Raw genomic sequence first — 24,658 nt, 5'->3', positions numbered from 1 at the left:
ATAGAAAGTACGGGTAGAGACATGCCTGGTGTGTTTGAGAAAAGCAATGATGCCAGGTTGGCTAAAGAGAGGTGAGTGAATAGAGCACTGTGGGAAGTAAGGTCACAGAACTAAGGAGGGGTGAGATTGTGTAGGGTCTTGTAAACCATTACCAGGACATTGAATTTCACTTTGAGTTAGATGGAAAGCCTTTGGAGGATTCTGAGTAGAGGGATGACTCGAGATGTTAATATTTTAATGGCACCTCTCCGCTGCTATGTTGACAACTGGCTGAAGAGATGTAAGAGCAGACTCAGGGAAACTAGTTAGGAGGTTACGGAAATAATACAGGCAAGAGATGCTGGTAAGTCCTATCAAGGTAGTAGCACTGAAAGTCGTGAGAAATGGTCAAATTCTGTATATATTTTGAAGAAAGTGCCAGTAGTGTTTGTTAATGCACTGAATGTGGAGTGGGAGCAAAAGAGAGGAATCAAGGATGATTCCCAGATTTTTTGCCTAAGCGACTAGAAAGATAAAGATCCAACGAATTAATGAAGAAGTACTGAGGGGATTGGGTTTGGGCGGGTAGGATAAGGATGATGAGGAATTTAGTGTAGGGCACGTTAAATCAAAGATGCCCACTTGATTTTCAAACAGCGATGTCAGGTAGATTACTGGAGTTTGACATTCGAGGGAGAAGCCCAGGCTGGAGATATACATTTGGAAGTTGTCAGCATATTTAAAGCCATGAGACAGGGTGATATCACCCACCAAGGGAGTGAGTGCAAACCTACTCTGCAAACAGAGTAGGTCCAAGGACTGAGGAGGAGACAGTAAGGACGATTAGCAAAGGAGACTAAGACAGGGTGCCTAGAGAGGTGGGAGGAGAGCTGGGAGCGTGTGGTGGTGTGTCCCAGATGTCAAGTGAAGAGCATCCCAAAGAGGCAATGATCAACTCAGCCAGATGACACTAAGTGAGGCGAGGATGGAGCATTGACCGTTGGCTACAGCAATCCAGAGGTGATCCGTTACCTGGACAAATGCTGTCTGGGTGGAGCAGTGAGAGCAGAAGCCTAACTGGAGTGGATTTAAGAGAGCTAGCTCAAATAGATACTTGTACGTCAATGTTCATAATAGCATTATTCACACTAGCCAAAAGGTGTTAACAGCCCAGATGTCCATCAGTGGATGAATGGATAAACACAATGTGGTACATACATACATACAATGGAATAGGAAGGAAATTCTGATACGTACTACAAGCTGGATGAACCTTAAAAACTTATACTAAGTGAAATAAACTAGACAAAAAAGAACAAATACTGCAGGATTCCACTTATACGAGGCATTTAGAATGCTCAAATTCATAGAAACAAAAAGCAAATGGTGGTTACCAGAGGCTGGGGTGAGGTACTGGGAGTTATCGTTTAATGTGTACAGAGTTTCTGTTTGGGATGATTTAAAAGTTCTGGACAGTTCTTGACGTGGTCATGATTGCACAACAGTGTGAATGTTCTTAGTGCCACTGATCTGTATGCTTAAAAACAGATAAAATGGCAAATTTTATATTATGTACATTTAACCATGCAACAACAAAAAAAATTTTAAAGGGAAAGAATTGGAAACAAGGCAGACGAATCTTTCAGGAAGTTTTGCTGTAAAAGGGAGCAAAGAAATGGGGCAGTAGAAGGAGAAGGAAGAGGTCAAGAAAGAATTTAAGAAGGGAGAAATTACAAGTTGCTTTGATGCCAGTTGTAATGATCCTGGAGAAGGGGCGAAGTGATAATGCAGAGAGCAGGGAGATCGCTCCAGTGGTGTTACTGAGTTAGCAAGAGGACATGGCTTGGTGCCAGGTGGCAGGGAGGCCTTGCTGGCAGCAGAGGAAGGGGCAGTCTCTGAAGGAAGGGCTGGGACTTCCCTGGCGGTCCAGTGGTTAAGACTCTGCACTTCCACTGCAGGGAGTACGGGTTCCATCCCTGGTTGGGGAACTAAGATCCCACATGCCGCAAGATGTGGGCGGGGGTGGGGGGAACAAAACCACGAAACAAAATAAAGGAAATGCTGGGAGCAAGAGAGTTTCAACCACCCCACAGGAAGGAAGGCAGAGTCCCTGGATCCACACAGTGGGGATGGGTGGGTAGATGTGGTGATAAAGAGTCTGTCAAAATTCTCTTCTGACTGCTTTTCTTTCCTTTCTGATATAGAAAGGATGGTCACTGTGGTAGACAGAGTAATGGCCCCCCAAAGTTGTCACATCCTAATCCCTGGAACCTGTGAATATTAACTTACATGTTCAAAGGGAATTTGCAGATGTGATTCACGGTAAGAACCTTGAGATGGGAAGATTATGCTGGATTATCTGGGCAGGCCCAATCTAATCACGTGAGTCCTTAAAAGTGGAAGAGGGGAATGAAATACGGCCACATAGTACAACACGCTAAGTGAGAGAAGACAGGCACAAACGAGCATGTACTGTATGATTCCACTTAGATGAAATGTCCGGAATAGGCAAATCCATAGAGACGGAGAGTAAGTTAGCGGTTGCCAGGGTTTGGGGCTGGGGAGAATACAGGGTGACTGCTAAAGGCACAGGGTTTCTCTGGGGGACGATGAAAACTGTTCTGTAACTGGTAGTGGTGAAAGGTGCACAATTCTGTGAATATACTAAAGATGACTGAATTGTACACTTTAAATGGGTGAATTGTATAGTATGTGAATTAGATCTTCAGTAAAGCTGTTACTAAAATCAAACAAACAAAACTGGAAGAGGGAAACAGAAGATTGCATCAGAGCAACATGTGCCAATTGATATAGGGTCAGAGAGTTGCTGACTTTACAGACAGGAGACCATGAGCCAAGGAATGCAGGTGGCCTCTAGAGCCCGAAAAAGCAAGGAAATGGGTTCCCCCCTTGAGCTTCCAGAAAGGGACACAGCCTTGCCTACACCTTGATTTTAGCCCAGTGAGTCCTGTGTCGACGTTTTGACCCATAGAACTATAAGACAATATATTTGTGTTGATCTCAGCCACTACATTTGTGGTCATTCATGTTATGGGTCATCAACTGTGAGTGACAGTAAAGAAGAGTTATTAGAGGTTTGACAGGAGAGGAGACGTTAGGAAATAGTCCTGTAGGAAAGCAAAAGAGTGAACTGACTAGGAAAATAGAGCACGATTATCAGCCAGTGTTAAAAACACGCCTAAGGGAGTTGGGAACTTCTTTTCCCCCATCTAGATGGCTACTGTGGGAAGTCTGGTTTTTTATTCCCACAACTGGGCAATATTTCATTGATTGTTTCATCCAGCGAGTGGATGCTCAGAGTAAGCAGGAGGTGGGAGACGGGAATCTGTCGTTTGCTTGGTTGGACTCAGTTTCTGGTCTCAGTTTCGTGGACACCCAGCAGTCTGAGTGCGAGTCACTAAACGAGCCCACAACCTTCTCTGGTACTCAACAGAGGAGTGAGCAATCTGTCCTCACACTGGAGGGAAGACCCACTGGGTCAGACATAGTGAGAGGTGGCATGTCAGCCTCCAAAGTGGCTCATAAGTACAACATATTGTGCTCTATGGGTGATTTAAGAGATCTTCCAAGGTAATTTCTACACCTGATTTTTAATATTTGTAACGTGTTTGTTGTATAATTTAGTTATTTTCCATGTTTACTATAGAAAAGAAGACAAAAAAACAAGGCAGCTAGATGAAACCGAGTACAGAAGCCAATGGCATGCGAGGAATGCTGGAGAGATAAAAATAAGTAGAGCATACATGTTCTGAACTAGATAGACAGGGAAGGAAGGACCAAGACATACCAAATATTCCTGATTCACTAAATACACGTGAGATACACCAAGCATCCAATGTTTATGAGCCACCCATCGATGATGCCCTGCTGACCCCACTTGTCCTCTGCCCGAGAAGTGTAGGTGAAACCACAGCTACTGGACTTCCCTGGTGGCGCAGTGGTTAAGAGTCTGCCTGCCAACGCAGGGGACACAGGTTCGATTCCTGTTCTGGGAAGATCCCACATGCGGCAGAGCAACTAAGCCTGTGCGCCACAACTAGTGAGCCTGCGTGCTGCAATTACTGAAGCTTGCGCGCCCAGAGCCTGTGCTCTGCAACAAGAGAAGCCACCGCAATGAGAAGCCGGCGCACCGCAACGAAGAGTGGCCCCCGCTCGCTGCAACTAGAGAGAAAGCCCGCTCACAGCAACGAAAATCCAACACAGCCAAAAAGTAAATAAATTAATTAATTAAATAAAATTACTTTTAAAAAAAAAACACAGCTACTCATCAGGGTAATTGATGAGATACAAGTATTTGCCAGGTATACTTGCCCCTGCATCATTCCAATAAACAAGTGTGTATGATGGCCCTATGTACCTTCAGTCTATGGGATCCCCTTGCTCAGACGCAACTCTGATTCCCATAAAGCCCCACCACCAGAGAGGAAAGCTAACACAACAGGGAAAAAATGGGAATATGAACACTGTATAATCCAGACTCAGGTAGTATGGTTCTTCCACTGTGCTTGTAGCTTATCCAATGTGTGTTCACATACCCCACCTTTCCCCTTACTTCTCACTATGTGTTTTAAAATTTATTGATAAACTGTGAGATTTGAGCTTCTTAGTTTGGTCTATGCACTTTTCTCCTCTGTGGCCTCTGGGATAACTTTGCCTAATATGGGTCTTGGAGGTTATCACTGGCCCAAGGTAAATTCAGCATCAGGAGCTGACTTTAGAATCTTTGCAAACGATTGTGACTCTACTGTTTTGAGAGTGATTAAGTTTGTCATTTAGCCGATAGGTTGCAAAACCGTGTGCAATCATATGCAGACATGGTCACACAGAGGTGCTGGGAATCAGAGACGGATGTGGTAGCTAGCTATGTCTTTGAATAGCTTCTCACTGAGGAGGCAAGGTATCTGTTGTTCTATGTGGGAAAAGTGCATTATGTTGGACAAGGGAATTTATGATACTGGATGTGTGGGAAGAAATGTGTGTGTGCCCTCTATGAGGTTGCCTGCCTGGCATTCCCCCTTCTTCTGGAAATTGCCCCTTTGCATCCACATATCTGGCATAGAAGCTGCATGTTCTTAATGATGCCCATCACGTTGATTTTGGTTGGTTGGTTTAGGGATGAGTACCTGACCTAAGCTAATAAGCCCCTTCTCTGGAATTTTTGAATTTAGGGCTCAAAGAATTGAGGTCAGTTCCTCTCCAGTGTAGACATTTGTGTTGTTGTTCTTACAGACTGCAGTATACTAGGGTTTTAACCTTATATCTGGGGTTCTAGAGCCAGATTGCTTAGATTTCTTTTTTATTTATTTATTTATTTTTGGCTGCGTTGGGTCTTCATTGCTGCAAGTGGGCTTTCTCTAGTTGCGGCGAGCAGGGGCTACTCTTCATTGCCATGTGCAGGCTTCTCATTGCGGTGGCTTCTCATGTTGCGGAGCACGGGCTCTAGGTGCATGGGCTTCAGTAGTTGCAGCTCACAGACTCAGTAGTTGGGGCTCTAGAGTGCAGGCTCAGTAGTTGTGGTGAACGGGCTTAGTTGCTCCGCGGCATGTGGGATCTTCCTAGACCAGGAATCGAACCTGCGTCCCCTGCATTGGCAGGCAGATTCTTAACCATTGCGCCACCAGGGAAGTCCCCAGATTGCTTAGATTTCAATCCTGACTCTGACATTTACTATCTATGTGAACTTACTCTCTCTTCAGTTCCTTACCTGTCAATTACAGGTAATTATATCTACTTCATAAGGTTATAATGAATATTAGAAGAACTTAGGAGAGTACCTTGTTCTCAATAAATGTTCGTTATCGGGCTTCCCTGGTGGCGCAGTAGTTGAGAGTCCGCCTGCCGATGCAGGGGACGCAGGTTCGTGCCCCGGTCCGGGAAGATCCCACATGCCGCGGAGCAGCTGGGCCCGTGAGCCATGGCCGCTGAGCCTGCGTCTGGAGCCTGTGCTCCGCAACGGGAGAGGCCACAACAGTGAGAGGCCCACGTACTGAAAAAAAAAAAAAATGTTAAGTTATCTTTACTCTTTACAAATCGAGACAAATGTTTATTTTTCCCAAATCTGACTTCAATTCAATGTTATTCAACATTTATTTTTTGCACACATACTATATTACGAGCGTTAAATTAAGCTTAGGAAAAAATATGGTACCAAAATAGACAAGGTCCCTGACTTTTTTGATCTTATAGTTTAGTGGGGGAAGCAAATATTAAACAAATAATCACAGAAATAATACAAGCTATAAGACTTGCTATGAAGGACAAGTAGAAGGTGGTATAAGAGATTATAACTGGAACACCAATCTAGCCTTCCTTAAGAAAGCAATGTAAGAGTTAGTAAGGGAAGAGGACATTGGAGAAAGCTTTCCAGGTAGAGGGGTCATCAAAAGCTTTTTGAGGCTTAGATATAGTGAGAAAAGGAGGAGGAAAATAGCAGGAAATGAGGCTGGAGAAACAGACAGGGACCAGATCATTCAGGACCTTGCAAGATGAATAGGGCACTAAAGGTTCAAGATCTTGGAGGTTAGGTTAAGGATTTTGGATCAGGATGGTGGCAGTTGAAAATGAGAGTCGACAGGGTTAAAAGATAGTGAAAGGGAAAGAATCAAGCATTTATCCTGCTTTCTTACATGAACTATACCAACAGGTAATCAAATAATTGAAGAGGGGTGATTTCCCTTGTAGAAATATTGTAGCTTCTAAATGAAGAATGACTGAATTATATCACCATTTTAAAACCCCTAATGAATGAATTGATGCAGGCATTATTCACCAACAGCTGTTAACACTACAAAAAGAGAGACAAGCACACACTGTGTGTCTCCTAATGGAAAAATACACCACCACCTAGGAAGGTATCCTGCCAAAAAATTAAACACGAATCTGATAATACATCTAGATCTTACTGCCAATTTATAGAAAATAACAGAGGACAAGGTAACACATTAAAGTATGCTGTGGGGATGCAACTCACAAAATCTGGATTGTGGCAAAAACTAAAGGACAAACAACTAACTTCCTTAAATTTAAAAAAAAAAAAATACTAGGAGTTCCCTGGCGGCCTAGTGATTAGAATTCTGGGCTTTCACTACCATGGCCCGGGTTCAATCCCTGGTCAGGGAACTGAGAACCCACACGCCTAGCGGCGTGGCAAAAAAACCAAAAAACAAAAACAAAAAACGGGAAAACAAAGAAAGAAAAAATAAATACAGAGGACTTTCAAAAATGTACCAACCCAAAAACAATCTAAAAAAGAGTGGATATATGTACATGTATAACTGATTCACTTTGCTGTACACCTGAAACTAACACAACATTATAAATCAACTATACTCCAAAAAAATTTATTTTTTAATTAAGAAAAAAAATGTACCAACCAAACACAGTATAGTTCCTCACTGAAACATTTGATTTAAAAAAAAAAGGAACATTTATGAGTCTATTGGAAATGTGTATAGTAACAGGATATTTTATGACATTAAGAAATCATTGTTATTTTAAATTTGTGATTATGGCATTGGGAGTTTTTTTTTGAACTCTTTTAGAAATACAGACTATTTACATAGAAAATCATATGATATCTGGACTTTTCTTCAAAATAATATGGGAAGGGGAAAAAAATTGAAGGGGGTATGGACGAGGCAATGTTGGCCACTGACTGGATTCGGGGGCTTGAGTGTTAGGTACATGTTTATATATTTTTAACTGTCCTTTCTATATTTTATATGTTTGAAATTCTCCACAATAAAGAAGAAGGGGGCTTCCCTAGTGGCGCACTGGTTGAGAGTCTGCCTGCTAATGCAGGGGACACGGGTTCGAGCCCCGGTCTGGGAAGATCCCACATGCCGCAGAGCAACTAGGCCCGTGAGCCACAACTACTCAGCCTGCGCATCTGGAGCCTGTGCTCCGCAACAGGAGAGGCCGCGGTAGGGAGAGGCCCGCGCACCGCGATGAAGACTGGCCCCTGCTTGCCACAACTAGAGAAAGCCCTCACACAGAAACGAAGACCCAACGCAACCAAAAATAAAATTAATTAATTTTAAAAAAGATGTTTATATTAAAAGAAATTTGGAAAGCAAAATTGACATAATTTAATAATAAATCGAGAGAGGGAGGTGTCAGAGATGACCCTGGGTTCTGATTTTTGTGCCTGGTTCTAAAATGGTACCCTTCGGTGATCAGAAAACAGTGAGCGAGAACACTGTCTATAGAAGAAGGCCACTCGTCTACCTTGGACATGTTGAGTCTGAGGTATTTCTGAGACAACCAAGCAAAGTGGAACTAGTAGGCAGTTAGACAGGCACATCTGGAGCTGGGCAGAGAGATATGGGCTAGCAGTGTGCATTTAAGAATCAATGGCTTGGGTGGTCCAGTGGTAAAGAATCTGCCTTCCAATGCAGGAGATGTGGGCTCGATCCCTGCTTGGGGATATAAGATTCCACATACTGCAGGGCAACTAAGCCCACGTGCCACAACTACTGAGCCCACGTGCCACAACTAGAGAGAGAAAACCCACACGCCCCAACTAGAGAGCAGCCCATGTGCCATAACTAACACCCGATGCAGCCAAAAATAAAAATAAATAAATTTTTTAAAAAGTGCATTAAGGGCTTCCCTGGTGGCGCAGTGGTTGAGAGTCTGCCTGCCGATGCAGGGGACGCAGGTTTGTGCACCAGTCCGGGAAGATCCCACATGCCACGGAGCGGCTGGGCCCGTGAGCCATGGCCGCTGAGCCTGCACGTCCAGAGCCTGTGCTCCGCGGCGGGAGAGGCCACAGCAGTGAGAGGCCCGCATACCGCAAAAAATAAATAAATAAATAAATATTAGTCTCTCTTAAAAAAAAGTGCATTAAAAAAAAAAGAATGGCTCACAGAGTTTAGACAGGTCTGCCTGGGCACCAGTTCTTAAACTTGAGCAAGGGTCTGAATTACCTGGAGAGTTCATTTAAACACAGATCGCTGGGCCACTACCTCAGAGTTTCTGAATCAGTAGGTCTAGATATGACTTAAGAATTCACATTTCTAACAATTTGACAGGTGACGCTAATGCTGCGGTCTGGAGACCACATTTTTGAGGCTCACTAGTCCCGGAAGATAGTATAAACACTAGTTCTCAACCCTGCATGCACATTGAGAATGTCAGCAAAGACAAGGGAGGGAGTGTTTCAAGTTTGATCGAGTACTCAACAAGTCCAAATGCTGCTCAAAAGTCCAGTGAGATGGGGAATTCACTTGCGGTCTGGTGGTTAGGACTCGGGCGCTTTCACTGCCGTGGGCCCGGGTTCAATCCCTGATCGGGGAACTAAGATTCCACAAGCTGTGTGGCACCCCCTCCCCCAAAAAAATCCAGTAAGATGAGAGTGCAAATAAATATCCTCTGGATTAGCAACATAGAAACAATTGGTGACAGTAAGAAGGTAGAGTCAAGGGAAGATCAAATTAGAGGGGATGAGAAGTAAAGAAGGAGAAGCAAGAGCAAAGAACAGTGAGTGCGGATAATATTTAGGTTTGAGAAGTCTGGCTGTGAATCCTGTGAAGAGGAAGAAAAATAGTGTTGTGGTGGGAGGCGAGGTGGGCTGCGAGCAAACAAAAGCATTAAGATCAAATCACTGAGACCAAAGCATCGCCTTCTTCCTTGAATTAAAAAAAAAAATTAAACCACCAATTCCCCATCTGAAGATGAGCTGTATTTCAATAGTTGCATCTTAAAGATCTAACGAGTCTTCAAAAATCAAAAGGATGTTGTGACCAGATTTGACAATTATGAATAAATCTGCTACAAACATTAAAAAAAAAAAAATCGAAAGGATGGACTTTTTTTTAAAGGATGGACTTGGGGCTTCCCTGGTGGCGCAGTGGTTGAGAGTCCGCCTGCTGATGCAGGGGACATGGGTTCGTGCCCCGGTCCGGGAAGATCCCACATGCCTCGGAGCGGCTGGGCCCGTGAGCCATGGCCACTGAGTCTGCGCGTCTGGAGCCTGTGGAGAGGCAGGGAGAGGCTACGACAGTGAGAGGCCTGCGTACAGCAAAAAAAAAAAAAAAAAAAAAGGATGGACTTTAATTGTGGATATTCTGGCATCTTGGAGAAGAATGGGTAAGTCTACTGAAGCACAAGCTTCTTCCCTGACATCACAGGTCTTGGGAAGTTGCCATTCTACTAACTGATAAAATTGGCCCCCATATTCATTTATTTCATTAATCATGATTCATTCCTTAAACATTTATCAAATACCTATTATGGGCTAGACACTGTGCTAGGCTCTGGGATTAAAGTGGTGAATGATAAGAGGGAACTACAGTGGTAATTAGAAGAGTGTTGGAGAAATGCAGGGAGCTCTAAGAATCTATACCATGGGATCTAACACAGTCAGGGGAAACAGGGGAGGAGGCCTTGAATGAGTGGTTGTCAGAAAGAGAGCTGAATTCCATTTATATGAAACGTCCAGAATGGGCAAATCTGTAGAAGCAGAAAGTATACAGATTAGTGGTTGCCTAGGGCTGAGGAGCTGGGGAGGAAGGGAGAGTGACTGCTAATGGCAAGAGTTTCTTCTTGGGGTTACGAGAATGTTCAAAAATTGACTGTGGTGATGACTGCACAACTCTGCATATACTAAAAAACACTGAACTGTAACACTTTAAATGGGTGCATTGCATGGTATGTAAATTATATCTCATAATGTTCATGTATTTTGTTAAAAAAACAAAATTCATCTCAGTAAATTTGAAGATCTAATTCAGTTTATTCGATTCCTGAATCAGGTAGCATCCCATCTAGCAATGAGAAGTGTGCTCTGAGGGGCTGTACAAAATGGGAGGTTTTATAGGAAGAAGTGGGGGGCAAGGGATGTTTAATAAAAGAATAGAAAGGATTATTTTTAGGCCAGGACACCTTCTTCTGTGGGGGGAAGTGACAGCAAGGGTTTCATCATGCAGACTGCATCTTCTTCCTGGGGCGGGATGAGGTGGGGAATGGAGAGGGTCCCTGTGACAGATTATTATTATTGCTGACCAGAAACTTCCAAACTGGCTGATTAAGATTACATTCCCAGTAAAGGTCGAAACTGCAATTAGGTCAGGTATTAAATCTAGGTTTGGTACCATGGGCTTTAGCAAAAGTGACGCCATTTGGGCTTGTGGTTTTTCTCTTTATTTTATTATTATTATTATGTTAATTATTTATTTTTGTCTGTGTTGGGTCTTCCTTGCTGCGCATGCGGGCTTTCTCTAGTTGCAGGGAGCAGGGGCTACTCTTCCTTGCGGTGCACGGGTTTCTTCACTGCAGTGGCTTCTCTTGCAGAGCACGGGCTCTAGGCTCATGGGCTTCAGTAGTTGTGGCACATGGGCTCAGTTGTGGCCCATGGGCTCTAGAGTGCAGGCTCAGTAGTTGTGGCACACAGGCTTATTTGTTCTGTAGCTTATGGGATCTTCCCAAACAAGGGCTCGAACCCATGTCCCCTGCATTGGCAGGCAGATTCTTAACCACTGAACCACCGGGAAGCCCTGGTTTTTCTCTTTAAGTACATATATTATGTAGAAGAGATGTGTGGATTGAGAGGAATTAGATAAGGAACAATGTATACATATACAGAGGGAGTAATGTGTGCACTGGAGGAAAGAGTGTGGCATTTTAGAAGATGTGAAAAAAAAATCTGCATCTGGCATGTTCCTTGAAAGAGTATAATGAGAGTTGAAGCTGAAGCTATGTATTGAACAGGCCCACATTTGTAGCTGTGAAAGCCATGGTAAAAGTTTGAGATTTTATCCTAAAAACAATAGGAAGCCATTGTTGTGTGATAAAATCACTATGCATTTTAACTCCAGCTACCATGCAGAGAGTGAAGAGAAGGGGGGGGGGTATATTCGGGAAACCAGGTAGGTGGTATTACAGTTCTCCGGGTACAAGGTATTGGTTGGTGTCTTAGATTGTTAATGCAAGTTCGTGTGCCCGATGCACAGTGAGGCCAAACAAACAAACAAACATCGGGGCCATGCAAGATGAGGAGGCTCATGACCTAAAAAGCCCGGAGCTCCCCGAAGGTCGGCAAAGCACTTTTAAAAGCCAGGGTGGCAGGGGGAGCCTCAGGGTATGTGATCAGCTTATCAGCTTATCAATTCTCTGATTGTCTGATGGTGAGGTAGCAGGGTGGTGTCACAGGGGTTAACTTTATCAGTCCTTAGGCTCCAGGAGGCCTGGGGCTATGTGATCAAGGTTAGCATCTTCGATTTGTTGGAGAGGGGTTTTTTTTACATCTGCAAAACAACTCAGGAAATGTGCATCAAATCCACTATTATCTAGGTACTTCAGAGAGGAGCTAAAGCAGAGGATCTGGGGGAAGGCCTGTCCTGGGAAGGGAAGGCCCCATGGGGTCCTGCTTGGTTACCAGATTAGGATGGTGGTCGTAGGAATGGACGTATTCAGCAGGACTTGTTGATGGGTTGGAACTGAGATGTGGTAGAGTAGTGAAGTAGCCAAGCTGACATGCTCAACTGGATGGATGATGAAATGGGAATACCAGAAGAGGTGTAAGTTTCAGGGTTGGGGAGTAAGGCTAATTTTGTTAATATAGTTGGAATGATCTAATAGGGGAGCAAGGCTGCTTTGTGCAGTAGTGAGTTCTCCTCTATTGGAATTATCCGAGTTGGACTAGAGATCTTTCAGTTAAGTGTCCAGTGTTCTTGCTCTGAAATAAGTTGTGGACTAAGTAACTAAGTTCCCATTCAGCCCTTATGGTCTACCACAAGCGAGTGCCATCTCTGCCAGAATTTGGCCCCCCGGACAGCTCAGGGCTGAAATAAAACGCTCTTCGCCTGGAATTTGAATTCCTCAGAATCACCTACACCAGGTTAATAATTAAAGGTTCCTCATAACTGTCTCCGTTTGTTTGTTTCACCTGTGTGCAGGATTCTGGTTTCATAAAATCCTCCCAGCAGTATTATTTAACCTAGTGTGGAAAAAAGGTGTATATATTCCGCCAACCCAAGGGCAAGTCTCTACTAGCCCAGGAGAAAGTGGGAGGCTGCAGATGCCACAGAAAGTGACCCTGCCCAAAGCCAAAACAGAGGAGAGGACTCCTACAAAGTTAATCTTTTTATATCTTCTCACACCCTATCCAACCATCTAGCCCTGTGCCCTTAGGGTCCCACAGCCATTGGGTGGTTAATTTATCCTCCAGTCCCAGGGAGGGGGTGGGGTGAGAAGATGATAATTTTTAAATATAAAATGAAAAACAGAAAAGTACAAAAAGGGAGGAAACGGAGAAAAGACAAGAGAGTAATACAAGAAAAGCTGTATTTTGTGCCAGGGCTGCCACCTCAATCCCCTGGGAAGCAGTAAGGACTTGCCTAGAGGTCCCTTATCGACTCTCCGATTAAATGCCCTAGGAGAGGTCCGCGGGATTTGTTTGACTGCTTTATTCCCACCCTGATTCTTCTCCAGGTATTACCTTGTGCACCTGCTCTAACACACACCAGGCCCTTCCTGAGACTTGCTCTGTCGCTGCCGTTCCCCTTCCAGGGTAAGCATTCCGCCTTCTTTTTCTTCTCCTTCTTCAAATCTCAGCACAAACTTTCTGGGCCTCATGCGCATCTTCCTGACTTTCCTCATCTCTGAAATGGGAATAATAAAAATGATGGTGGGAATAACAGCAAAACCTACGTATTACGATTGCTGTTGGGATTAAACATTATATACACTTGAAAATCTGTTGGAAACCGCAGAAGACTATACAATTTGACGTTGCTTTTTACGGCCTTTATTTCTCACGTAGATTTCAGTGGCTAGAAAAGAGGGGGTGCTAGGGTGCTGGGGTGCTTGTCTCTCAGTGAGATCAATGCAAGACGTTGCCAAGTGTTTCAGAAGAAAACGCCACTCTACTTCAGACGGGGTGCCGGCCACCTTGAACAAAGCCCTTTGGAGAAGTTTTTCCGTGCAAAACCTGAAGGCATGGGAAAACACAGCATGCAGCTGAGGAGCCCCCCGGGCGCTGCAGGCCGCACCCCCTTGGCCCCAGCGCGGCCGGCCGACTAGCCTGCGGCGCGCTTCTGCCAGCCGCCCAGGGCGCCCCTCCGGGCCACCGGGCCCCGTCCGAGCGCTCGCCCGCCGGGCCGGGGACGCTAAGGCTTGGAGTCCCGGAGTTTTAACACTTCACGCGATTTTGCAGTTGACCGAGAACTCTCAAGCCCCCCGCATACTCCCTCGCCGGAAAGTCAAGTTAGTGGCGGTGGAACCAAATGAGACTCCAGGTGTGAAAGGAACAGGCATATTTGGGGAGCGGCTCTAGGTGACCCCGTGTTGGGGGAATAAGATGGATTTCTCCAGTCATTTCAAAACCGCACCTCCCGCCGGGTGGCCCAAGGAAATTCTAGAACAATCCTCGGGCGCCGAGAGGACGCCCCGGGCTGCAGAGGCCGCAGGGAGCCGGACACCGGCCGGGCTTGGCTGCCTGCGGGGAGGCGGGTGTGGGAGCCAGCGGCGCACGGCATCCTCACCTGTCCGGGGCCGCCTCTCCGCAGGCCTCAGTTTCCGCGTGTGAGAAATGGGCTGACTACCAGCTCACCCTCTCACCGAGAGAAAGCATCTGGGGTGTTCCGGTTCAGCGCCGCTACAGAAACCACTCGAGAAAACAGGAGTTTGTTTCGGTTTTAGTTCAAAGAAGGAAAAAAAAATGCAAGAAGCGTGCACCGTGCGCAGAAATGCTTGTCAAGGTTAGCGGGAAGCCGGCTGAGCGGACGGGCAGAGGAAGGGCGAATTGGCCAGGGCCTAGGCGGCCTGTGAAGGTAACTCTACACGTGTTCACGAAGGCATGAAGATGCACGGCTCCTGTCAAAACCCGCGGGTGCGTCGGGAGACCAAACTCGGGCGACGGCGACCGGGAGCAGCGTCCTCTGCGCCTGCGCAGTACCCGCGTTTCCCCGCCCCGAGCTCGCGCCCCGCCCCCGAGCTCTCTCCGCCCCGCCCACTTGCCCTCCCCCTCCCCAGCCTGGCCGCCCGCGCAGAGCATTGTGGGACACAAACAAAGTGCCCCCAAACAGGCTGGAGTGAGCGGAGCGGCAACCGCGGCGGCGCCGGCCCGCACGCGCGCGGCGGCGGCTCCCTCCCAACCTCCCCCTCCCCTCCCCTCACTCCCCTTCCCCTTCCCCACCCCGCCCCGCCGGGAAAACGCGAGCCGTCGCCTCGCTCCCCAAACCGCCGCCTGCCCTCGGCCAACCGCCCCCAACGGCCGCCCGCGCGCGGCTCGCCGGGCCCCCTCGCTCCTCCCCTCAGGCCCCCAGAGCGCTCCCCTCCCGCCGCCTCGCACTCTCCCACCTCGCAGGCACGCCGCTGCTCGGGGCCGCCATGCCCCTGCCGCAGGCTGTCCACGGGCCTAGGCGCGGCGGCCCGAGATAGGGTCTCCTCCGCCTCCCGGGGGAGGAGAGAGGGAGCGGGCCGTGCGCTCCGCCCCCTCCCCCCGGGCTGCCGCCGCCACCGTCGCCACCACCCCCTCGCCGCCTCAGCCTGGCGGGGAGGAGGAGGAGGAGCAGCAGGCCTCCGGGCCCTGGCACCGCCGCCCGCAGGTAACGGGGAGGGGAGGGCAGGGCCGGCCCCTCTTCGCCGCCCGCGCCCTCGGGCGCGCCCTCCGAAGGGCTGACGCCGTGCGTCCCCCATCTGGACGCTGGACGGAAGGGAACGCCTGGTCTCCTCACCCCCTCCGCGCCGGGAGACACCCCGCAGGGTCCCCTCAATGGCATCTGAGCCTTCGGGAAGGAGACTGGCCTTGGGTCCCGCCGTCCAGGAGAAATTGCCCCGATCTCCCAGGACGCCCCGCATCCGCACGCGTGTGTGCCCAGCACCCTAACCCCGAGGAGGCGGAGTGTTAGCGTCTCACCTGGTCGAGCCCGCAGCGCGAGACCCACTGTTCCCTCCTCTCCCCTGCTGCTTATTTTCTCTGGTACTGGGAAGAAAAGGTTGGCACTTACTTAAAAAACAAAAAATGAAAACCTTTTTTTGTTTCCTATCTGGGGATCAGTCTGCATCTAGTCATTTTCTGCTGGCCTAACCAGAAAAGGGTTACCTGCGAGTGAAATGACGAGTACGTTAGAACTGATGAAAGGAAGCATGCTTGTGAGTTGTATGAAGGTTAACCAGAATTTAGAGTAAAGCCCAGTAAGTCTGCTTTATTGGGACTGACTTATAGAAATGAAGGCCAGAACTTACATTTTTTTCCACGTATAAGTAGATTTTCTGTTGGTTAGGAAGACATTCTCTTTAACTTCCACTTATTTTCTTACTGTTTTATTCGGATAAGCGGCTAATACCAAAAGCAGACTTCATAATTTGATAGATACCAGTTGTTTGGGTAGGTAGTTTTTTTTTGCCTAGAGTGTTTCGGTCGGAATTATTGCATTTAAAAAAATATTATGTAAATCTTCATTTATACAGTTACCCCCATTACTTCACTTTCACTGCCAATGGATATTTAATTTTACCTAATGTAGCTTCCTAATCATGGAATGTGGCAATAATGAAAGGAATGTTTTCCTGTAGTCTTGTATTTTAGGATGATTGCATTAATTATGAAAACCAGATTTACTTATTGTGTGCAACACTGCTAGGCATTTTACATATCTGATGTGATTTTATTCTCAGAACAACCTAATGACTTAAGATACTATTACTTGAGTTTTACAGATGAGACAAACTCAAATGATATTAAGTAACTTGCTTTAAAAGGCCACACAACTAGTTAGTGATAGAGGTGAGATTTGTATCCAGATATAATTCCAGTGTAGATGTGTTTTCTACCATTCCTCTCAGTACAGGTACACTTTTTTTAAACTTAATTATGAAAAATGTCAGTCTCTTTGAAATTGAGGGAAAAATGCAGTGAACACCCCAGTACCTAGATTCAGTGATTGACATTTTTGCCATTTCCCCCCTCTCCTCCCTTTCTGTGTGTCTCAATATGTAATCATTTGAAAGTAAATTGCAAACTCCATGACACTCCAGTATTTCAGCATGGATTCCTAAAACTAAGGACATTCTAACCCCAGTATCATTATCAACACCTTTCTAAATTAACAATCCATATGCAAATTTCCTTAGTATGCCAAGGTCTCTTTTGGGAAATCTACCCCTACCCCCAGCATTGCATTTGTTGATTACGCCTCTAGTCCTTTTTTAAAAGAGGAGTACCCATCTTTTTTTATTCTGACAATTAACCAAACCACTTGCTTTATAGAATGCTCCCACTTCTGGGTTTGTCTGTTTCCTAATGGTGTCATTTAATTAATTCCTCTATCACCCTGAATTTCCTGTTACTGGAAGTTAGGTCTAAACAAACGCTTGAGTAGCTTAAGGAAAACTTTATTTGGCAAGAATATTTAATAGATGATGCTGTGTACTTCATGTTATGCCATTTAGGAGGTATTTAACGTCAGATTGCCACACTGTTAAGGATACTAAATGTGACCACTTGATCAAAGTGGTGACTACCAGATCTGTTATAAAGATGTGGTTTCCCTGTTTGTGATTTGTACGTGATCTTGGAGTAGTTCCTTGACACCAAGCAAATACCTGTTTCTGCCTACCCTTTGCTCAGTGATTTTAGCACCCATTGATGACTCTTGCTTAAATCAGTTATTTTATTGGAGATTTTCTATCTGGAAGATTTCCTTCATTAACTAGGAGTGAACTAAACTTCCTCCTAAAAATGCTAATGTCCTCCCTCCAGTTATCAGTATTCAGAGTAAAGAATACTGGGGCAATAGTCACCCCCAATGGTGGCAAATAAGGGTTTTTTTTTTTTCTTTTTTATGGGGATAACTGTAATGAGCAGGGCCCCATGGGGCCTTCCCAGGAGGGCCTTCCCCCAGATCCTCTGCTGTGGCTCCTCTCTGAAGTACCTAGATAATAGTGTTTGATGCACATTTCCTGAGTTGTTTTGCAGATGTAAACCTACCCCCCTCCAACAAATGGAAGATGTTAACTCCTTGGCGACCTTGAGCACATAGCCCCAGGCCTCCTGTTGCCTAAGGACTGATAATGTTAACCCCTGTGACACCACCCTGCTGCCTCACCATCAGACAGTCGGAGAATTGTGCACAAGCTGATCACATACCTCGCAACCTCCCTCCCTCACCTGGCTTTTAAAAGTACTTCGCCAGCCTTCGGGGAGCTTGGGGCTTATTAGGGCATGAGCCACCTCATCTCCTTGCATGGCCCTGCAGTAAACCTTTCTCTGCTCCAGGCTCCGACGTTTCAGTTTGTTTGGCCTCACTGTGTGTCAGGCACATGAACTTGCGTTAAAAGTTTCGCTATGGACTCATGGGTTTTAATTTATTTATTTTTTTATTAATAACCATTACAGTCGTTTTTCTTCTTGATCTAACTGTCCCAAATTTGGACAGTAGGAACCTTTTCAAGCTGTCTCCTGTGTCTTTTTAGTGCTGGGAGTGCTTTCTGGCACAGGATATCCCAGGCTTGCCTTGTTACTTTCCTTGTTTCAGATCTGGAATGGGCTGTTAATCTAAGGAGTCTTGGTTCTTTGTAGTGAGAAACGGTGTATAGACACCAAGATCTGGATGTTTGGCATATTCATTGCTGCTGGAGTGTCACTATTTCTAGGCCCTTTCAGAGGGGAGAACTAAAAATGGTTTTTAGCTTGTGAATCAAGTTCTTAGTGATATCCAATTCAGATTTAACGTAGCAGATTTTTCTTTAACTTCTTTGATTCTATATTGGTCTCTTTTGTCTTAAACAAAAATCTTGGTTCCTAATAAAATTAACATACTTGCCTTATCCTACTATGTATACTTAAAATCATTTCAAAATTATCATACCAATATCATTACTAACAATAAACTGAGTAAAGTTTAAGGTTTCTTTGCATCTATTTTTGTCCTTAGAATATATTACATGAAGGCTGTATAATCAGAGTACTTACTGTGTTCAGAAGTCACTTGAAGTACTTTCCTCTGTTTGGTTATACTGTCAATTTGATATGGTTAATTGGTTTTTTGTTTTGTTTTGTTTTGTTTTTGCTGTACGCGGGCCTCTCACCACTGCGGTCTCTACCGCTGCCGCGGAGCACAGGCTCCAGACGCGCAGGCCCAGCAGCCATGGGTCACGGGCCCAGCCGCTCCGCGGCATGTGGGATCCTCCCAGATCGGGGCACGAACCCGCGTCCCCTGCATCGGCAGGCGGACTCTCAACCACTGCGCCACCAGGGAAGCCCTGGTTTCATTTTTTATCTTAAGGTTTTCTTTTTTAAACTTTATTTTTTTTTCAGAAAGAAACAACTTTTTATTGAAGTGTAGTTGATTTACAATGTTGTGTTAGTTTCAGGTGTACAGCAAAGTGATTCAGATATACATACATTCTTTTTCAGATTCTTTTCCTTTATAGGTTATTATAAGATACTGAATATAGTTCCCTGTGCCATAGGTCCTTGTTTATTTTATATTTAGTAATGTGTATCTGTTAATCCCAAACCCCTAATTTTTCATCCCCCCTTCCCCCTTTGGTAACCTTTGGTTAACCTTTGGTAAGTTTGTTTTCTTTGTGAGTCTGTATTTTGTAAATAAGTTAATTTGTATCACTTTTTTAGATTCCACATATAAGTGATATCATGTGATATTTGTCTTTGTCTGACTTACTTCACTTAGTTAGATAATCTCTAGGTCCGTATATGTTGCTGCAAATGGCATTATTGTTTTTTATGGCTGAGTAATATTCCAGTGTCTGGAGGGGGGTGTGTGTGTGTGTGTGTGTGTTTGTTTGTATACACACATACTACATCTCTTTATCCATTCATCTGTCAGTGGACATTTAGGTTGCTTCCATGTCCTGGCTATTGTAAACAGTGCTGCAGTGAACATTGCGGTCCATGACTCTTTTTGAATTACGGTTTTCTCAGGGTATATGCCCAGGTGTGGGATTGCAGGATCATATGTTAGCTCTATTTTTAGTTTTTTAAGGAACCTCTATACTGTTCTTCACAGTGGCTGCACTAGTTTATGTTCCCACCAACAGTGTAAAAGGGCTCCCTTTTAAACTTTTATGTTTGAGTGTATAAAATATATACAAGGTTCAAAAGTCAAAATAATATTTTAAAAGTATGCTTAAAGAAGACTCACCCAAATTAGTTTTTAAGATGAAGTGTTCTTTAACTTCGTCAACCCTTTTAATATCTAATCTCATAAATCTTGACTGCAGTGGGCAAAGTATGTTACTTATGTGAAGCGATATAGGAGTACTTTTAAATTTTGCAATTCAATTCCGATTCCTCTGGCAAAGAGAAAGCACTAGACTAATCTTCAGAGGTGAGCAGAGAAGTAGATTTCAAGCTTGTTTTTTTTTGTTTGTTTTTGGTTTTGTTTTTTGTGGTAGTCGGGCCTCACTGCTGTGGCCTCTCCCGTTGCGGAGCACAGGCTCCGGACGCGCAGGCTCAGCGGCCATGGCTCACGGGCCCAGCCACTCCGAGGCATGTGGGATCTTCCCAGACCGGGGCACGAACCTGCGTCCCCTGCATCGGCAGGCGGACTCTCAACCACTGCACCACCAGGGAAGCCCTCAAGCTTGTTTTTGCAAGCTTTACTTTGAAAATCATATCTTTATTGTTTGGTCTTTTTTTTTTTTTTTTTTTCCTTTTGGCTGCAGGCTTGGGGGATCTTAGTTCCCCGACGCTGGGCCCTGGCATTGAAAGCCCGGAAACCTAATCACTAGGCCACCGGGGAATTCTGAAAACCATGTCTTTAAAGGGGCATGTAGTTGGTAGAGTTTTATGAATCCATCTACTTATATGTCACACAGCAAAACTGACATACATATGCTATCTGCAAATATAAAAGGTATTTGGATATATGATCAGTGAGCATAGCACTTTTTTTTCGATTGGGCAAATTTGATAGAAATTATAATTATGCCTACAAATGAGAATATATAAAGGAGCAATCAGTGGTTGTCTAAAATAAGCAGAATACAATTATGCAGTTTATAAGCTGCTTATCACCCAGGAAAAGTTGTGCCCACGGTGTGTTTCCCTCTGTGTACACCATCACTGCTTTTGGTAATAGAGCAAACATCTCTTTCCTTCAGGAAATGGAGTGGGAAAATGAGGAATGCATATGCTTTGGTCCCATTTGCCTTCATTCTGTCTTTAATCTTGGTAAAATATACTACCCAAGGTTAGAACACATAAGGTGATGAAAAAATGCCACAAAGTGTAGCATAGGTATATACACTCACATAGCAGCTAAAGCTTATTGTGGTAGACTGAGTGGGCTAATACAGTGATGATAATTGCCAACATTTGTTGAGCCCTTTGCAAAAGGTAGCACTGTGCTAGACATTTCATACATCATCTCATTCACATCTCACACTAACCCTTTGTTATTGCTGCTGGTATCTGCAAATAAGGAAACGGATATCCAGGTTTCAAACTCAAGTCTGTCTTCAGTGTTTCACTTAACTACTTTGCTGCACCTCACAACTAAATATATGTCATAAAATTGGATATATTTTCACTCAACATGAATCAAATTAAAGGAAGTGCATGACTGACATTAGTCCTATAGCAGCACTGAAGATTGCATCTAAAATTTTCCTAATAAAATGTTGGAGGTTTTAATTTTTTTTTTTAATTTTTATTTATTTACTTATTTATTTGGTTGTGTTGGGTCTTCGTTGCTGCACATGGGGTTTCTCTAGTTGCATCGACCGGGGGCTACTCTCCGTTGCGGTGCGCGGGCTTCTCATTGCAGTGGTTTCTCTTGTTCTGGAGCTCGGGCTTTAGGCACGCAGGCTTCAGTAGTTGTGGCACATGCGCTCAGTAGTTGTGGCTCACGGGGTCTAGAGTGCAGGCTCAGTAGTTGTGGCACATGGGCTTAGTTGTTCCATGGCATGTGGGATCTTCCTGGACCAGGGATCAAACCCGTGTCCCCTGCATTGGCAGGCGGATTCTTAACCACTGCGCCACCAGGGAAGTCTGCAGTGTTGGAGGTTTTAAACTTTAAGTCTTCCTAGCCTTGTAAAGGATAAAACTCTCTTGTTATTGAAAATGGTCAAGCATCAAAGACTGTTGTAAAGGGGTTTCCTTCATTAGTTGGGGGATCCTAATTAATTTGGCTTCTTCCAACTGTAATTTTTTAATATCTTTATTATATATATTGAATGTGTGTGTGTGTGTGTGTGTGTGTATATATATATATACTTTTTTTTCCCCTCCTGTGGTTTCCTGGTATTCTGTAGACTATTGAGCATGTCTTTATATAAGATATAATGGGATGTTTTTACTTTAAATGCAACCGCATTCATGACTGAGACAGTTTTCCCTGTACCTCAGACTGATTGCTTGAAATTTATCTCCTGTTAAGCTGAAAGCCACATTAGTTTTCCTTTGTTCTTTATATCAGAAATACTTCACCCCATTTTAGACAATGAGCTGGAAATCTCTGGATTCTTAGCCACAGGATCTAAAATAAAATAGTGATTGCATATGTGTTTTTAAAAATATAAAGATACATTAAATTTATATTACACTCTTGCTTGAAGGACACATTGAATATTACATTAATTTCTTCACTAACATTATTAGGGCCAGAGGTGACCTTAGCCAGCACATTTTTACATAACTGATCATGGAATACATCACTGGCTTATATCATTGTGGTATTTCACATTGATAACTGTCTTATAAGAGTGAAAGTTGATGGATGAAACTTACTAATGTCTCACTTTTCTAGGAGAACATCTTCTTTGTCTCCATATTGAATGTTCTTCCATTTTAATAATTGTATAGCTTTAAAAAAACTTAAAAATTACAAATGTTTGATACTCCAAGAATTTGTAATTTCTGTATTCTATATTGTTCTTCTATAGGTATTCAGTGGTATATATATGTATTTTTTTTATGTTGACAAGATTTGCTGTTTACTTGGTTTTGATTTTTTTTTTTAATTTTTATTTATTTATTTTTGTGGTACGCGGGCCTCTCACTGTTGTGGCCTCTCCCGTTGCGGAGCGCAGGCTCAGCGGCCATGGCTCATGGGCCCAGCTGCTCCGCGGCATGTGGGACCGGGGCACGAACCTGCGTCCCCTGCATCGGCAGGTGGACTCTCAACCACTGCACCACCAGGGAAGCCCGGTTTTGATAATTTTTGATGCATTCAGCATAACTATTGTACAAACATCTTTGGGTACCATATAACCAAGACTTTGAATATTTGGAATCAGGATTTTGTGGAACTACTGCCCTCGGGCTTCTGAAATGACTTTAGATAATTCCTTTTAAAAATGATTTTCTCTAATTCAGATCTTAACCTAAGTATCTGATCTTCACCTACTGTTAGCAAGCAAGCCTATTCAGAACTACCCTCTATTAAATGTTAATTTTATTCACTTTGATAAAATTAGTAAATTCTTTGGTCCAAACAAAGAAAATAAAATGTAAGAGTTTTCAGGGACTCGAGGCATACTTACTTTGCTTCCATTTCATTTTTCTCTTTTACTGGTGTGTTTACTAGCGTGTGTGTGTGTGTGCGTGCATGTGTGTGCTTTCTTCCATTTTTACCTTTTTCTCCTTTTTTACATTTTGACTATCTGGGTTTTACTTTTTCCTTTGCTTTTGCTTTTCTTTCTTTTTGCTTTGGATCACCCAACATTGCTCATTTCCTTTTTGTGGCTTTCCATTACTCCATGTTTCTTTTATCTTTGGTGCCTTTTACTGTGCCATATGAAACTATACCCTACTTCTGTGAGAATTGTTTCTATTTACAGGAATCACTGCCTCTGTTTTTGGCCTGCCTGGTATGTTTCCTCCTCTTTTCTTCCTACTTCCTTCAACTGGGTTCACTTAGCTTTACTTTGAGAGGCAGTTCAGTGTAAAGCATCACTGAGCATGCCGCCTAGGTTCAGATCTTGACTCTAGTGTTTACTAATTGTATGGCCATGGGCTGGTTCCTTAACTCTGTGCTTCATTTTCCTTGGTTAAGTGGAGATACCAAGTGATACCTATCTCAAAAGGTTGTGTGAAAATTAAATTATTTAATATGTAAAAAATGCCTAGAATAATGCTTGGTACATATTGAGTACTATGTAAGTATTAACTAATGATTATTACTGCTTTTTTTAAAAAAATGGTTCAAAGCCATTGATTATTCTTTAACAGTTTCTTGAGATATCCATAACTCAAAAGCCATAGATTATTGACACTAGAAATTTGTGGTCTCCAATTTCAGTGGGGCCTTCAGTGCCACCTAGCCATCCTTTTTTTCTCCTCCACACATTTTTTGCATATTTCATTTTCCTCAAAATTCTGCTTTATGTCCTCTCTTGTCAGCAGTCTAACCTCTACCTATAACTTCAGAGAGAAGTAAAAGCCAAAGCTATCAGAAAAGAACTCCCACTACTTCTTCTCACCACCCACCTATAAGCCTAACTGTAACTATATACCCTTCCTTTCCTTTTTTCTTACACTGGGTCTCTTTCTGTTTAAGGCTAATTCTTTTACTCAAGCACTGAATCCAGTTTCTTTTTATTTATCCAGGGATCTTACACTATCTGTTACCACGTTTTCTATATCTTTTCCTTCTCTGATTCTTTTCCACCAATACTCAAAACATTCTCTGTATATTTTACCACAATTTAGAAAAGCTTATCGGGGGGAAAAAGCATTCTGTAGTTTCTC

The 24,658-nt window shown here is 44.1% G+C and overlaps 1 protein-coding gene and 1 long non-coding RNA gene across 12 annotated transcripts in view; one reads left to right on the top strand and one right to left on the bottom strand.

The window, feature by feature from the left end:
• The window catches only part of LOC115844392 (uncharacterized), a 61,272-nt gene extending 46,369 nt beyond the window's left edge, over window positions 1–14,903 (bottom strand). For all 7 annotated transcript variants that reach the window (XR_009564994.2, XR_011377644.1, XR_009564993.1 and 4 more), the window contains exons 1-3: window positions 14,484–14,903; window positions 13,439–13,601; window positions 5,775–5,986 (exon numbers count right to left, since the gene is read on the bottom strand). This is a non-coding gene — a long non-coding RNA (uncharacterized lncRNA). The remainder of the gene's footprint in view (window positions 1–5,774; window positions 5,987–13,438; window positions 13,602–14,483) is intronic.
• A 138-nt stretch (window positions 14,904–15,041) lies between these two features.
• ZBTB44 (zinc finger and BTB domain containing 44) overlaps window positions 15,042–24,658 on the top strand; it is a 64,602-nt gene continuing 54,985 nt past the window's right edge. For 4 of the 5 annotated variants that reach the window (XM_030841377.2, XM_070046225.1, XM_030841346.2 and 1 more), the window contains exon 1: window positions 15,409–15,548. The gene's annotated coding sequence lies outside the window, so the exon portion shown is untranslated. Of the gene's footprint in view, window positions 15,549–24,658 lie in introns of all 5 variants that reach the window. The other variant, XM_030841397.2, reaches the window with a different exon arrangement.

This window comes from Globicephala melas, chromosome 8, assembly GCF_963455315.2.
Source record: "Globicephala melas chromosome 8, mGloMel1.2, whole genome shotgun sequence".
Taxonomy (NCBI): Eukaryota; Metazoa; Chordata; class Mammalia; order Artiodactyla; family Delphinidae; genus Globicephala; species Globicephala melas.
Note: the sequence above shows the minus strand (reverse complement) of the source record. Positions and strands in the feature narration are given on the sequence as shown.